This window comes from Coloeus monedula (assembly GCF_965178545.1).
Source record: "Coloeus monedula genome assembly, chromosome: 5".
In the NCBI taxonomy this organism is placed as follows: domain Eukaryota; kingdom Metazoa; phylum Chordata; class Aves; order Passeriformes; family Corvidae; genus Coloeus; species Coloeus monedula.
In genome coordinates this window covers 29,624,282-29,639,307 of record NC_138785.1, presented here as the reverse complement: position 1 = coordinate 29,639,307, position 15,026 = coordinate 29,624,282, and the positions used below count along the sequence as shown (strand labels likewise).

Genomic DNA, 15,026 nt, shown 5'->3' with positions numbered 1-15,026 from the left:
GCCCTACCCACACCCAGGTCAGTGCAGAAGGAGCAGGGACGAGGTCCTCCAGGCACTGGAGCGGAGATTCCCCTGCAGCCTGTGACGGTAATGGGTGAGTGATCTCCCCCTGTCCTTATCTCAACCCGGGAGCCTTTCCTTACATTTTCTCTCCTCTGTCCAGCTGAGGGAGGAGAGAGATAGAGCAGCTTTGGTGGGCACCTGGCATCCAGCCAGGGTCAGCCCACCACAGTCCTGCACTCATGCTGCATGACATACTTGTGGTGGAAAAAAACCCAGGAGGAACCTACAACACTAGTATTGTTTTTACTGAAAATATTTTAAATTTTCTTCTCAAGGACTTTTTCAGCTAGCAAAGCTAATCTCTGGTGAGATGCTGAGGCTTGTAGATGAGGTACATGCCCCAGACTTCCTGCATCCCTCCTTGCCCATTTCCATTGAACTGTGATGCTAATCATCAAAACTTCTCTTAATTTATTTAATTTAGCATGGGCTAAAAATTTGCATAAGTGTTCACTTCCCCCCCCCCCCCCCCTTATCTGGAACTTGAATTATTTCAAAAATTAGTGGTGAGGTCTCCTCAACTATTTTTAAAAATGTTGATAGTAATTTCCTTTTCTTCATGAAATTCCATGTGAACATTCTGATGCCACTGTGATGCACTGTGTCCTTCTATGCAAGTTGGCAGTTGTCTTCTTGAAGTATCTGTCCAAGGTGCAATCTTTCTCTTGGAACAGGCTGCAGGATGAGGCATTCACCTGCTGCTGTTTCAGCTCAGCTGCTCCGTCAAGTTTCAATCTGCTCCTTCATTTTTTGTCTTTCTGCCTAAACTAATTTCCTGCCCTATTTGGATGCATTTTCCTTACCAAAGGTTTCTTTTCTGTCTTTTTTGCCACTTGTAAGGATTGAATAATTTTTTAACTCAGTTCCAGGTGTTTGAATTATTTCAGAGGTGTTCTTGTGCCTGAAGGTTCCTTTGCTACCTCTCCTGCAAGTTTTGTACAGGGCCTGGCAAAGCTCCCAATTTTAACTTTCAGAGAAGTGATGCAAAGCTTTCTTTGGCCTCTGTTCTTTGAAAGACTTTTATGTAGTTTTAATCCCAAGAAGGTTGGTTTAGGATGTCACTGGCAAGGTGTTTGTTTTTATCATCATCTGCTGTTTTTCCTGGCTGCAGAAGCAGAATGGAGACTGCTTCAGGCCCACTTGGTTGCCCTTGAACCTCATCCATCTGTTGAGGCTGGCTCTGCAGTGCTGGAAGAATCCATCCTAGGACCATTCCCCATGGCCAGACCTACCCTGGGGCATCGTAGCATTGTGCTTTTTGCTCCTCTTAGAGCACTAATTCAGCCTGCTGGAGACTTCCTTTGTCTTGGCACAATGTTGACATGCATCTGCCATCACTTAGGCACCATGCCATACCTTGATTTTGTATTGGCAGGCTAGTCCAGGCATTCACCTGCCTCTTACATCTTCATTCCTCTTGCCAGTGGGAATGCTGCCTGGCACCAGTTGGTTTTGGCACAGAGGTGTAGCATGGCAGCACATGCCCACTGCTACACATGTGGATGTGGGTCTCTCATGTGCCCTCTCACACCCTGTTGCTGCTTGACTTTTCTGGTAAATGCCAGGAGAAAGTAATCTTCTTGGTCTTTAATGTTTCTGTGGTGTCTAAAGAGTCTAGACTGAAAGAGCTGTAAAGGTTGGGTGGCCCCTCAGGATCAGCTTCATGCATTTCTCTTGGAGATGGAGCTGAGACTGGGCCAAGCACATCTGAGATACCCTTCCATGTGGAACAGTTCTGTCCACAAAGTTCGGATCCCATCATCTCCATTTTACCATACTTAGTGCCATGGGTGCGAGTGTGTATTTGAAAAGCACATCAGAGTGTTGGTGTACACACTTGGCATCCTCCTTCTTACTGCTGTGGTTGCTGCAGAGGGGTCAAGAGGTATAGAAGAGATCAGGAAGCAGAAGCTCATCTGTGGGGAAAGAGCTTATCTGAATCCAGGGCAGCTGGCTCTTGGTGGTCCTGCTTGAGCAGCAGTGTTGGATCAAATTACTTCCAGAAGTCCCCTCTGACCTCAGACATCCTGTGAAGTTGCAACCTGTGCTATGGAAGCTGCTCTTCTATAAGTTTAATTCATGCTTTTGTTCGGAAGACCCTTATTTCTGTGCCCCTCAAGCTGAGAGCAGTCTTTTCTATGTTACAGAGTAGGCCACCAGTATTGCCACCAGAGTGTGGGGTGTGCCAGAGCCCCAGCCACTGGTGAACAGCCACTGCCATCCCATTCTCCACAGGAAAGGACAAAATGTGCACACTCAGTTGAGTCACAAGGGTCAGCTTTAACCTCCCCTTTCTGGTCTTGGCTCTGAGAAGTCCCTCTAGGGCAGACACATACCTGGGTTTGATGAGAAGTCCACTGCTCAGTTTGGGGGAATTAGGTAACAATTTTCTCTGCATATACCCCAAACAATTTTACTATATTTGGATAGTGGGTTGTTATTTTCACCTGCAAGTCTTAACAGCAGTCTTTATTCTGTGCATGGGCTTTAAACCAGTTGAAAATTTGGCATCTTGCGTGGTCCAGGCTATCAAGTGTCTGCTTTTCCCATATAACTCTACATGTGGAGTAGCAGTGCTCAGCTGTCACTTGATGTGGGGAGTTGCATCAGATATTATTCTCTCAGCAGGAATTTTAGTTTTTGGTTGCTTTCCCTACTGTCAGCAGCTTTGTGTGACCTTTGGGACTGTGGACCAGAGATTGTGAACCATTTGTGTAAACGTGAGTTAAAGTGAATTAAAATATGCCCAAGATCTTTATAAAAGTAACATGAAACTCATATGCACATTAACTACTGAGGCTTCTTGGTTCTTCACAAGATATATTTCAAATTCAAAATAGCTTAAGAAAATACATGGAGAGCAAGTGTCAGTGCCCCAACCAGGTGTGGCTTTGACAGCTCCAGATTTTGCACAGATGAACACATTTGTCAGAGACCACTATTAGTTAAATTAAATTAGGCTAATGTGCTCTTTTGAGCATAATTGAAATGATACTAATGTTTTTATTGATTTGCCACTGGAGTAGGTGAATGCTCTGATGTACTTGCTGCTCTGAGTACAATCTGCAGTTGTTCCACTTTACTGTCTAGTAACTCCCCAATATTATGGCACTGATAGGCCTATTTTTAACTGTGTTAATTTGAACTAATTTCTGTTTTTTTTATAATTCAGAACAAAAGCACGAGACATGCTGTTGGACGCCTCTTCCCCATAACTTTACCTGCAAATCGAAGATCATCTAATGCAGAGGAGTTCTAAAGAATGCTGAACATTTTCATCTGACACCCCAGTTTTAGGGGCATGTTGTTTCATTGATCTTAAAGATCTTTTTTCAATGTAAATGGTAAATACATAGTTTGTTATGAGTTATCTTTTGTATCAATAAATATTAAGTAATGGAAATCAGTTTTGATTCCTTTAATTTTAAATAATTTTAGAATCAGTTTCCTGGCATTCCATATGGTTTTGAAAATGCAGGTAATTGCATGAGTTTGACTTGTAAATAAATATTTATGAATAACTGTGAGTTATCTTGGGTGGCTTCAAAGACGTCTCAAATTGAAATGTTTCACTGTTACTTTGGAGTTGTTGAAACGTTCAAAGGGAGTTTGAAAGTAAATAGTTTTCAAAGGATGGAGTCATAGAATCATTAAGGTTGGAAAAGACCTTTAAGGCCATCAAGTTCAACCACTAACCCAGCCCTGCCAAGTCCATCACTAAGCCATGTCCCTAAGTGCCACATCTTTTAAATACTTCCAAGGACAGTGATACCGCTTCCCTAGGCAGCCTGTTCCAGGGCCTGACCACCCTTTCAGTGAAGAAACTTTTCCTAATATCCAGTGTAAACCTCCCTGGCTATAACTTGAGGTCATTTGCTCTTGTCCTGTTACTTGGGAGAAGAGACCAACCCTCACCAGGCTTACAGCCTCCTTTCAGGTGTTTGTAGAGAGTGAGAAGGTCACCCCTCCCTGAGCACTTGGCCTTGTTGAACCTCAGATATCAGTGGAGATGAGATCTGAAAAGCAATGTTCCCAGTTGACAGTGACTTTGGTTGCAGTTTGAATCCCTGGTGTTCCTGCCAAGCTTATACAGAAACTTCTGGCTGGAATGGTGCAGAACTCTTTTGGCTTTCAAGTCAATCATAATCAGAGCTACATTCTGCTGCAGCATGTGATCATTCAGGGCTCTTCATATTTGGTATGTGATGACTTATGCTCTCCTCCATATTTTCTACGAAATTTTAAAGGTGTTTCCATTTAGCTGGAGATGGTGCTCCCTGAGAACAAATCTTGCCTAGTCATCAGAGTGAAATAAAATAAAAACACCTCCCATCCCTTCAAGGAAAATACGGTCCATTAGTTTTTCATTTGCCAGGAGCATCAGTTTTTAATGTTTTTCCCTTTCCCTTTGTCTCCTGGGAATATCAATCTGCATAGATCTATTATTAATTCCACAGCAACAAGCTCATTTTCTCAAAAATCTTTACAGTGGGTAGTAAAAGTAGGTCTCCCTAGGAATTTAATATCCAAATTGAACTCAGTATCCTGTGTATAGTGCTGGGTGGCTGCTGGGTTTCTTTTTGGTAGTGGTCAGTTGGTTGTTTTTTTCTAAAGTATCTTTCCCTCATCTGAAGTCACTGTTTTCTATGATAAGGTGAGTGTTGTAGGGTTGTCCAGCATTTAAAACTCAGAAGTCTGGATGAGTATTAAAAATACTTCTGCAACCAAAACAATTTTTGAAAGTGAAAGGGTGAGGAAAAATCCTGTTGAATAGCAGCATACTATGCTATGAATGATGGTGTATTGTGTAAGCATTGCAGAGAAGGGAGCAAAGAGGTTTTCCACTCCTGGAAGGTTCTGGAAGCTCTGTTTATAACATTCATTCCCATCAGCCATGCCCCAGGAGCACTGATGAGCATTTTACCAGCAAGAGCCTTGCTGGAGGGCTTTCCATCTGCAGTTCTCATGGTTCTTGAAGGCCTGTCTCAATTCCAGTAAGTATTTGCCATTCACTGAAGCAGCAGAGAACCTGGCTCTACAGCTCAGCCTCCTGTGGCCTCTTCTGTGCACCTGGGTAAGCCCACACCCATGCACAGTGCTTGTGTCCCTGGGCTGTGCAAGTTGGGAAGGGGACGGTGCTGCTGGTGTCTTCCAGAGAGCCCAGACCTGGTGTGGCCTGAGCAGTTGTGTAGGTCCCTGTAGGATCCCTCCCAGGGCAGGACCTGGATCTGGAGTCTCTTTCCTTACCCTGTCTTGTTCAGAGAGGGCTCTCATGCTCATGGTCTGATATGAGGAATGGTTACTGCTTATCTTCCTTGCAATGTTTAGGAGATGCTTTCATCCAGAACAGTCTCACAGCTTCTTGTTAATTGGCTCAAACCAGTGCGTTGGACAGAAACAGCAATCACCTCCACAGAGATCATGTGCTGTAGTTTAGTAGTCAAGAAGATTGTCTTTTTCTTTTACCTGCCCTAACCTGGAAGAATCAGAATATTTGCCCTTCCTATGCCAGTTAGGCTCAATCATAACATCGTAGAAGGAGGGCAGTTCCAGTAAAACCTGCACAGTGACTTAATATTAACTTTTTGGAAGCAAGGAGCTTCTTTGTCTTTTACATGGATATATTGTTTGGAGTTTGTCGTGTCCCTGGAATGTCACAGTTTGGGGAGCTGTAAGAAGTGATAAACAGGTAAGGTGCACAGTTCATGGGGGCACAATAGAAGCTGAGGCTGATTTTTTTCTTGCATGTGAAAGAATTCAACTTAAATCTTTTTATCTTAGGGGACAGAAAGCAAAGTACTGGTCTTAAAAATTACCCCAGTCATCCATCTTTCTCCACTGCACAGCAGAAGGAGATAGAATGTCCTGTGGCTTATGCCAAGCAAAGGTGCCAGTGGTTATGCAGTAGCCCAGTTGTGGGCATGGCATGTGGCACATGACAGGCATAAAGAGGCACATCCTTGTACTGAGGACTTGGGAGCAGCCATGGAAACGTCATGTTGTTCAGTGGTGGTAGAAGAGATTATTAAAAGTCACATTTATTCCATGGTTTTGGCAGCTCAGTGTTGGTTTTACCATTTAATTCTCTTGTGTATTTTCAGTATCTCGAGTTAAACAGTTTCTCTCCTGCAGGAAGCCACTTGGTCACGCTGGTATGTGGTCTGCTGGAGCACATCTGTGATTGCTTTCTCATAGGACTCAGCTGTTACTAAAAAAAGATTTTCATTCCTCTGCAGATAAGCAGGTTTAACTTGTCTGTTAAGGATAGTGTGATTTTTATTTTTATTTCTTATTTTCTGTTTTCAGCTGGGTGTTATCCATATGCATGCTTAACTGAAAGACTGTGTATCAAACCAGTGCTGAATGTTCTGCAGCCTAAGAAATTAAGATGAAAGTGGATGAGGTGCAGACAGTTCTCCTGGCTGCCTCTCTTCACACTGAGTGAGGAAAGCTTTCCTGTTCCACAAGAGCCTTGCTTTGGTTCAGGCACTGCCGCAGCCTGGTGAAGTTCTGCCATGCACCAGTCCTGCTGCCATCATGTCTGCTTTCTATTGCTCTGAGATCTCAGTCTGTGCAAGAGGCAGAGAGAAGCCCATTTCCAGCTCAGGCTGTGATTGTATTTAGTCTTTTTTCTTTATTTTTTTCTTTCCTCATGAAGGAAGTAAATAGAACTAATCTGTGAGATTTACAAATGGGAGTTTAGCCAGCCCTGAGGACTCATGGTCTTGAAGTCCTGTGCTTGATTCTTTTACATTTATATCATTAAAATCAGGCTGCTTTAGGTCCCTCTGCTAAATGTTGTAGAAAAAAAGGCACTTGGACCAGCACTGAGCCAAGGATACTTTAACAGAAGGCAGCCTGGTAGTTTCCCTACTGCTGCTTACATTTCCCCCTCACAGGCACACAAGGTAGTGGGTGTAATGCTTCTGAACTCACAAAAAGTATTAAAGTGGTGGCTTTTGGATGTTGGTCTTTTCCCTTCTCTCCGTGAAGAGAATGCAAACAATTTGACCAAAACAAACAAGTCAGAAGATTACATGTGGCTTTAAAAAATGGGGGTTTTTTTCAGATTTTTTATGTAGCTCACATCACCTTGCTCAGAATGAATGAGTGCTGTGTTGCTTTGGCATGGCATTTGTTTGCACTTTTTTTGGCAGTTCAGCCTCCGAAGAAACTTCTACTGGCAACTCCCTGTGCCCTTAGCAAGCACAGAAACTGCTAAAATGAATGCAGGAGCAAGCGGATGCAAAACCCAGTCAAAATACACTGAAAGTAAGTTTTGAAGAAGTTTTTTTCTCATGTTTGAGAATGCCTGCTGCTCTTTTCGTTTTTCCTGTGTGCCACCGCTCCCGAGGGCCAAGCGTCTGCAGAGGATCGAAGACACATCCTGGGAGCTGGCAGCAGGACCGTGCCTCTGCTGAAGGCCAGCCAAGCAGCCTGCTCCATGTGGAGGATGGAGGTTCCATCTGCCTTCCACCATCTCCACACTGTTGTGACAGATCCCAGGGAGCTGTGCTGTTTCCCAGGGAGCAAACCTTGCTGTGTTGCCCTGGGCTCCAGAAGGCAGGCGTTGGAGGAGGGAGGAAACCAAGCCGAGCTTACGGAGTTGTTGGAGAGGTGCACAGAGATTAATACTCAGCTGGAGGAGGCTGGCACCCAGCACCCCTGCCCTGCTCGTTGCTGGTGTGCACAGTTCCGCTGGGGGCACTCTTTGCTTTTTCAGCTGGCCCTGATTTTGAGGGTTCTGCTCTGCCCAAGATGTCTTGCTCCTGTTTGTTATCTAATATTTCTGCACTGAACCTACTGCCCTCCATTGACTCACCTTCTCAAAGGTTTGTTCCTGTGATCCTGCTCAGAGGTTTTTTTTTGATTATCGTTTGTATTTTTAATTAGTTGAGGAGAGGTGTTGTCTTGTTTTTATCCACGGGTTTTGAGTCATTAAATGTATACCTAGGCAGGACTGCTGTTGCAATGACTGCCAGTTCCATATAGGTTTTCATTTCAAGAGCCTGTGTTTATAGAAGGCAGCAACTGAAATCCTTGGTTTAGAGTGTTCTTTACAGCCGAACTGCTGTGGTCTGAATGGTGCAAGGTTTAACTTTCAGCACAACACATACAGTGGTATGGAGTTTCTAACCCAAATGTAACAAACTTAGTGTCTCTGCAAGTGAAATTTTATTCCTTTTATGGCAGACAACTTAGAGGCTGACTAGAATGGGAACGTGTGTAGGAAAAAAATAATATTTAACTCAATCTCTTCCCTGATGATAGCAAAACCAAGATTCTATATGTACCTGATGCAGAATAGTCATCCTTTTTCATCACATGCCTTTCATTCCTTCACCAGGTATGTATTCAAGCTCTGTGCAGGCAGTGGCATATTTCTCTGTGCTCTGTAAATGAAGTTTTGTGATCATAAGACATAGCTTCTGTTTTCCACTAGAGGCCAATGAAGCGCAGGTTAAGGCTGCTGCAAGGCTTTCAGGGAAAACCCCATCTTTTTTTCCCTTCCAGACCTGTTGCTGAACTGTTGTATCTCCATCTTGATGATTATTTCTTCTTTTTGAAATGGTTCTCCCTCTAATGAAGTGGAATTCAATTGCTGTCTTCCTCCCACCATTTTGTTCCCAAAACCTGCAAGAAGTTAAAGAATTGTCCTCTTGATTTGCTGATATGTGTTCCTTCTACATTTGCAATTCCTAGCTGTTAACTATGCAGCAGCCTCCATGGAATAAAGGGCACATCGAAAAGGCGATGGAAGCAGTGAGTAATGCCAGTGCTTGGGATTTTTAGAGTTGCAGGAAACAGTATGTCTTTAGCTACTACATTTTACTGGGGAGCTTCCTAAATTTTATGCTTACCAGTGACCAAGCCAATGACATCCCCTTACAGCTGAGGGATAGGGTCTTGTCCCTACTGTGACATCATTCTGCCCGAGAGCCTTTGCCTCCTGACTCCTCAGGTCATATCTCAGTCCTGAGTAATAACACTGCTCTTTTAAAAAGTTTTTAGGAGGTTCAGATCAGCAAAAGTCCTGAAATATGAGGCTGGTGGTGCCAGCTCTGTGTCACAGACCAGAGAAGCCATCTGGGATAATGTTTCTTGGCCAGGGAACTACCCCAAGTTTTCTGTCTCAAGTCAGTGAAGAATAACGCTGCCTAATGTGTTGGTTAGAGCCAGAAATGTTTACAGAAGGACAAAGGCACTGCTTGGGGCATTAGCTTGGAAGATTGTTTAGGATTTTGTTGCTGCCTGGCAGGGGTCTCATGTGGGTGGCACATATGTGTGAGCCCCTCTGGATGCCACACTGGTGGGCCTGGTTAAAGCACTGTGCTTTGGCTGATCCTAAACCTGTGAGATTTCTCTGGGGGTTGTAGGAAACCTGACTTTAGAGGGGACTGGGCTTCTCCTTTGGAAGGATATGCTGCTATGGTAGGAAGCAAAACTAAGGTAGGATTGCAGCTCAGAGGCTTTCCTGAGCCAGCTCTAATCATGTGGTGGCATGGCTTAATGCAGCCCTTTGAGCTAGGGCACACCCATGGCCCCCACAAGATTTATCAGCATCTGTGAGCCCCTGACCCAACCTGTGAGCCAGAAGGGCTCTGCTGCAGCATTTCTGTGGTTAGAGAGGGAAGGTCAAGCCCAGGCAAATGCTGCGTGGGGCAGGCTGTAACCCATGAGGTGTCTCCTCCAACTTCATTCATCTGCTGTCTGCGAAGGATTTCCTCATGTGGCAGGATGGGCTGCTTTGAAGTTTATATCACAGAATATGGTACCTGGCTTTTCCAGAATAAATTGTGTTTGCAGTATTGCACTGTTTGCTAGGCAGGGGCCTCTAGAAACTGCCTCCAAGTTGCCAGTGGCTTCGGCGAATATTGAACACCTTACTGTCAACTGCAGAAAGCTGATTTATTACTATTATTTACTCCTCATTAGCACTGATGTAACGCAGCAGGGAATCGAGAGCAGCAGCAGCTTCCTGGCCGTTATCTGATGCTGCTGATGGCCATGTGTGTGCCATGCTATGGTGTTATGTTTGTGCAGGACCTGAGATCAGGGGGATGTAGCAGCTGGCAAAAATGGGGAAAAAAGGAAGAAAAGGGAATCTATCTTAGCTTTATTTATGTCCTGGTGCAAGGAGTGTCAGAAACACTCATGCAGTATATCACATAAAATGAAAAGTAAGTAGGAAGTGAGACTGACACATCAGCTTTCAGTCTAAAAGAGTCTACAGCTGTTTTTGCAAAATGAGCAGATTTGTGTATTACCGGTCACACACTCTGTTTAATTTCCTTTGTTTGCCTGCTGTGCATCTTCTCTTTCTCTCATAGGTGGATATCAAATAAAGTGTCACTGGGAATCAATGTTAAAGCTCAATACCTGTTTCAGAATAGAATTACAGAATCATGAGGTTTGGAAAAGACATCTAAGATCATTGATGATCATAGACCCAGCAAACAGTGCACCTGTCCAAGCCATGACCAGCCAGTCTCTCCAAAAACAGTGTCCAAGGCTTTACTGAAGTCCAGGTAGACAACACCCACAGCTTTTCCCTCATCCACTAGTTATGTCACCTGGTCATGAAAGGAGGTCGGGTTGGTCAAGCAGGACCTGGCTCTCATAAGCCTGTGCTGGCTGGGCCAGATCCCCTGATTGTCCTGTCTGTGCTGCATGATGGCACTCAAGACAATGTCTGCAAACTTCCCCATTGCTGAGGTCAGGCTGACAGGCCTATAGTTCCCTGAACCCTCTTCCTTGCCCTTCTTGTAGCTGGGTGTCTCATTTGCTCACCTCTTGTCAGCTGGGGCCTTCCCGATGAACCAGGATGGCAGGTAAGTGATAGGAAGTGGCTTGGTCAGCCACTTTCTGTTCAGATGTACCTGAAAGATTAGGACCTTATGATACAAGGTGCTATGCAAACAAAAACCCCCAGAATCTATCTTCTACAGTGTTTATGTTGTAATTGACAAGGGGAAAAAATTATAAGTGTAATATTTTCTGGTGTTTGTACACTCCTTGGAACAATGGGGCTGCCCTTATAAACCAAGTTAATATTAATAATTCTCCATTTTCTGAAGAATGGTGTTACAAGGTGAGTGCCTTGCTGTAACTCCAGCACTGTAAAGCAGGTGTGTAGACAAAAATGTGAGCCCCCAGTTTCTTGATGGTGTTTCAAGACAAGCACATCTCTCTGCTGAGGTTTGCCACATCAGAAATGTTCAAATGAAGAAAGGGGCTTGGGGCATTTTCCTAGCTTTAACTCGAAGGTGCTATTTCCCTTGGCAAGTGACAGTACCTTCCTGCCCAGCTGTTTCACCCTTATGTGAAAAGGGGGATTTGGAAACTTGCACTTTAGCAGCAGTGGAGGAAGAACCTTGGGTAAGTACAAGTCTGGCAGATGCTGAGCAGAGGCCGTGGCTCTTGCATCATCTGTGTATGCAAAAATGGGGGATACTTTTAATGCTTCTTAACGTGTTAAACTAGAGGAATGTTCAGTCCCATTTTCTTGGTGCAGGTATTCATTCTAGAGGCTGATTACATCCAGGGAATAAGTTCCTGCTCCTTACAGCACAGGCTGACTTTGGGTGGAGTGAGCAGCCCTCTGGCCATGCTCAGGCTATGGCACATGGAGGTGGCAGTTCTGTGTTTGGCCAAGGCAGAGACGCTGGCATTGATCCTCAGCTGCCATTCAACTCAAGCCAACAACTGCATCAGGGTGCACTTCAAGCTGCTCTGACTGGGAAAAGTACTATTAGGTCAGTGCATGTAGTATTTTATACTAAGCCTTTTATGCCATCCCCAATATCACAAGTCAGCACGATGCTGCGAATGAGCAGGAATGTTTGATCTGGGCATGTAATTTTGTTAACTGTTTCTCCTTATATTAATTTACATTTGGGTGATCCTGTGAGAAACTATAGCAGAATTTAATAACACTAATATTAAAAAACCAATATCAGGTCTGCATATTTCAATCTGATTAGTAGTTTTTCTCTTGATTAAATGATGCATTTTTAATGCAAGCCCTTCATTTGTCTGCAATAACATGGCACTGTAACCCTCTGTGTGAAGCGAGCACAACTCAGTGTCCTCTTTGCTCCTGCTGGTCCTGGATGCAAATTTCCTTGTTTCTCAGTAATCTTTTCTCTGTATCCATCAGAGCACTTGCCATTGCTTGCCTAGAATAAAAGGTCATTGTAAATCCTGATTACTCTTGAAAGTTGCTCATACATTTATTTCCTAGACTTGATATATTTCATCCTCTTGCACATGAGAAATAGATTTAATCAAAAATGAGGATTTGTCTGGGAGAAACAGTTCATGATTCTTTCTCTTGGTGTGTTGTTTTTTCTCCCCATATAAAACAGTTTTGATAAAAACACAAGACCCCCTGAATTTAAACTGTTTTTCATTTCAGTTTGAAGACCTGAAGTAGAATAGTCATTCTTTTTTAAAAACTTTCGGTTTTCTTTTTTTTTTTTGCAGGGGATACAGACAAGAATTCACTCTTCACCTCACTGTAACATTTCAGTGATTCTCCAAAGCCAGCCTCACCAAAGTGTGGTTAAAATGATAACGAGAGAGCTCAGGATCTCATCACAGTCAATAGCAAAAGGAGTGTTGAGTTCAGTGACACCATGACACTATGCTGCTGGGGTTATTTGGTAAGTACATCTGCCCTCAAGGTTTATTTGATGTATATTTTTTTGTATATTTTCTTTGTGTGAGGTTGATTGCAAGTTTTGCCTTTTCCATGTAAAGAAACAAAGATGGCACTTTCGCCCAGTTCACCTCTTTGTGGCTATCTTATCAAAACATTATATTGATCTGGAGAGCTATGAAAAAGGGACAGCTGGGGTCTCAGCTGGGGTCTGGTCTCTGCTCTTCCACTTGGCCTTATCATGCCTGACACTGGCCTGGTACCATCCCTGGCTGTGTTCATCACAGGAGGATCATGCATCCCTGCCCAGCATCCCTACTAGCACATTACTTCGGGGTTCAGGGTTTGGTCAGGTCTGTCAGTGTTTCAGGGGAGGCTGGTGCAGGAGAGGCTGCAGAATCCTTCCTTACCATCCATGAAAGACTGTTACAATAGCTGCAACCCAAATAACTCCTGTGTTATTTGTAAGAAGAAAATTAAAGCAGATTGATTTGCTAAACTCCAGTTTGGACAGGCATAGTCTGAATAGATTCAGAAGAGGAAGAAAAAAGGGTTCAAAATGTTTTGACAGGCAAAGGTCAAACGTAAAGTTTTGAAGCCCTAAATCCTCCATGGATCCATACTGTGTGTGATTTCAGAGAAAAAGATAATGCATCAAAGCATATTTTGAACATTTTTCATGAGGAAATAAGTGGAAGATGCAAGAAATAATTTTCTGCCCTGATTCTGAGCACATGCAATTATTTCTATTGCTTTTTCTTTAAGCGGGACTGATTTTCCTGGTATATTTCAGATAACTCCTCTAAGGAGGTTGTTTACACCACTGATGCTATCCTAAGGCAAACTGAAGCGATGGTGAAGGTGGACTAACTTTGCTGCCTTAGTGCCTCTCCCCTTTTGGGGAGTCCATACTGGGCCTGCTTTCCTGTGGGCCATCCTTGCCTGGGGTCTAGAAAATCCACGCAGGCAGGCTATCTGATTAATTAGCTGATGCTAATTACTTGTTTTGGTCAGAGTTGTACTTCATCCTCGACTAAGAGTGATCTCTGCTTTTGTCCTGTGACAGAACAGCCACCAGGATGGGTGGAAGTGAGCTTTCTCCCCCTGAAAACCTGTCCAATTCCACCTTGCACAGGCTTGAATAGCCACAGTGCACCCAGGTGGTGGAGGCTCAGATGAGCAAGGCTAGATCTACAGGAAGCCAGCAGCTTTTGTCAGATCTTGCCACTCGCTGTGAGCGTCTCTACGCTGCCTTTAAGGCTTAAGTGTCCTGTGTGAGGATGACAAACACTTCTGAAAGGTCAGCTGCAAGGTGAGCATGGCTCCCTTTTGCAGTGTGCCTGTTATGGGATGCCATTTACACAAGTTGCAGATACACAGGAATATCCATGAGAGTCAACACATTTTCATGTGCATTCTTATGGTCTTAGAATCTGATTTCTACCCCTGTTGAAAGAAAAATATCCTTATGGTTGCATACTGTGTTACTGCTCTACCTGTCTTTTCTCTTAATAAGCATCTTTTGGGGAATAGCAGTGATGACAAAAAAAATCGCATTTCTGAACCAGGTGCACCCAATTTGTCCGAATGTGGCACTCTAGATTTCCCTGGGGTCAGAGTGAGGTGAACCCATTCATGTAACCTAATCGTTTGTGATGACATTCAGAAAGTCTGAAAGCTTATTGATTTGTTTTATAATCATATTGTACATCTTTAAGAGCCAAACAAGTGCCCAGTTTAAATGAGTGGCTTGATTTTTTTTTTCTCCTCTAGTTTGTTTTAGCAAAGGGTGATAGCAGTTATTTATTGCCGTTAAGACACAGTTTTAATGCAATTCACATTTGGGCTTTCAAGTCTTCTACCCTGATAGAGGCAAAAGATGTTAAAGCAAAAGGGGATGATGCCTGAGAACCAACCTAACCTGCTTTTTTCTTAATTTTTAAACTGTCTTAAAATTTTTTTCTTTAATTTTGCTACCTGCTAGGAGGCAACAGTCCTGTTTGCTACTGCCCTCATCTATTTTGTACTACCCTGTGTCTGCACAGGAATAAACCAGCATGATGAGCATCAGCTACCTTTTTTTTTAAAAAACCTGTAAGATAATGCTATTCTCACATGGTAGTCTGACTATCATTTTCCAAACACCAGGCAAAGTGCTGGACTGTGAACTTAAACCTAAAGAGAGAAAGAAAAAAAAAAAAAAGAAAAATATGTTCCATCAGAAGATTCACAGCTGGCTTTATATCAAATAATAATTTGATACCCTTTTTACCACGGATCCATGATTTGTTTGCTTTTCCAA

General features: G+C 43.5%; 1 protein-coding gene across 1 annotated transcript in view; it reads left to right on the top strand.

Annotated features, from left to right (window-relative positions):
* The window catches only part of CENPC (centromere protein C), a gene marked incomplete at its 5' end in the record, with an annotated part of 28,213 nt that extends 24,925 nt beyond the window's left edge, over positions 1–3,288 (top strand). The window contains one exon of the mRNA XM_082281978.1: positions 3,236–3,288. The remainder of the gene's footprint in view (positions 1–3,235) is intronic.
* Between the last annotated feature and the right edge of the window lie 11,738 nt (positions 3,289–15,026).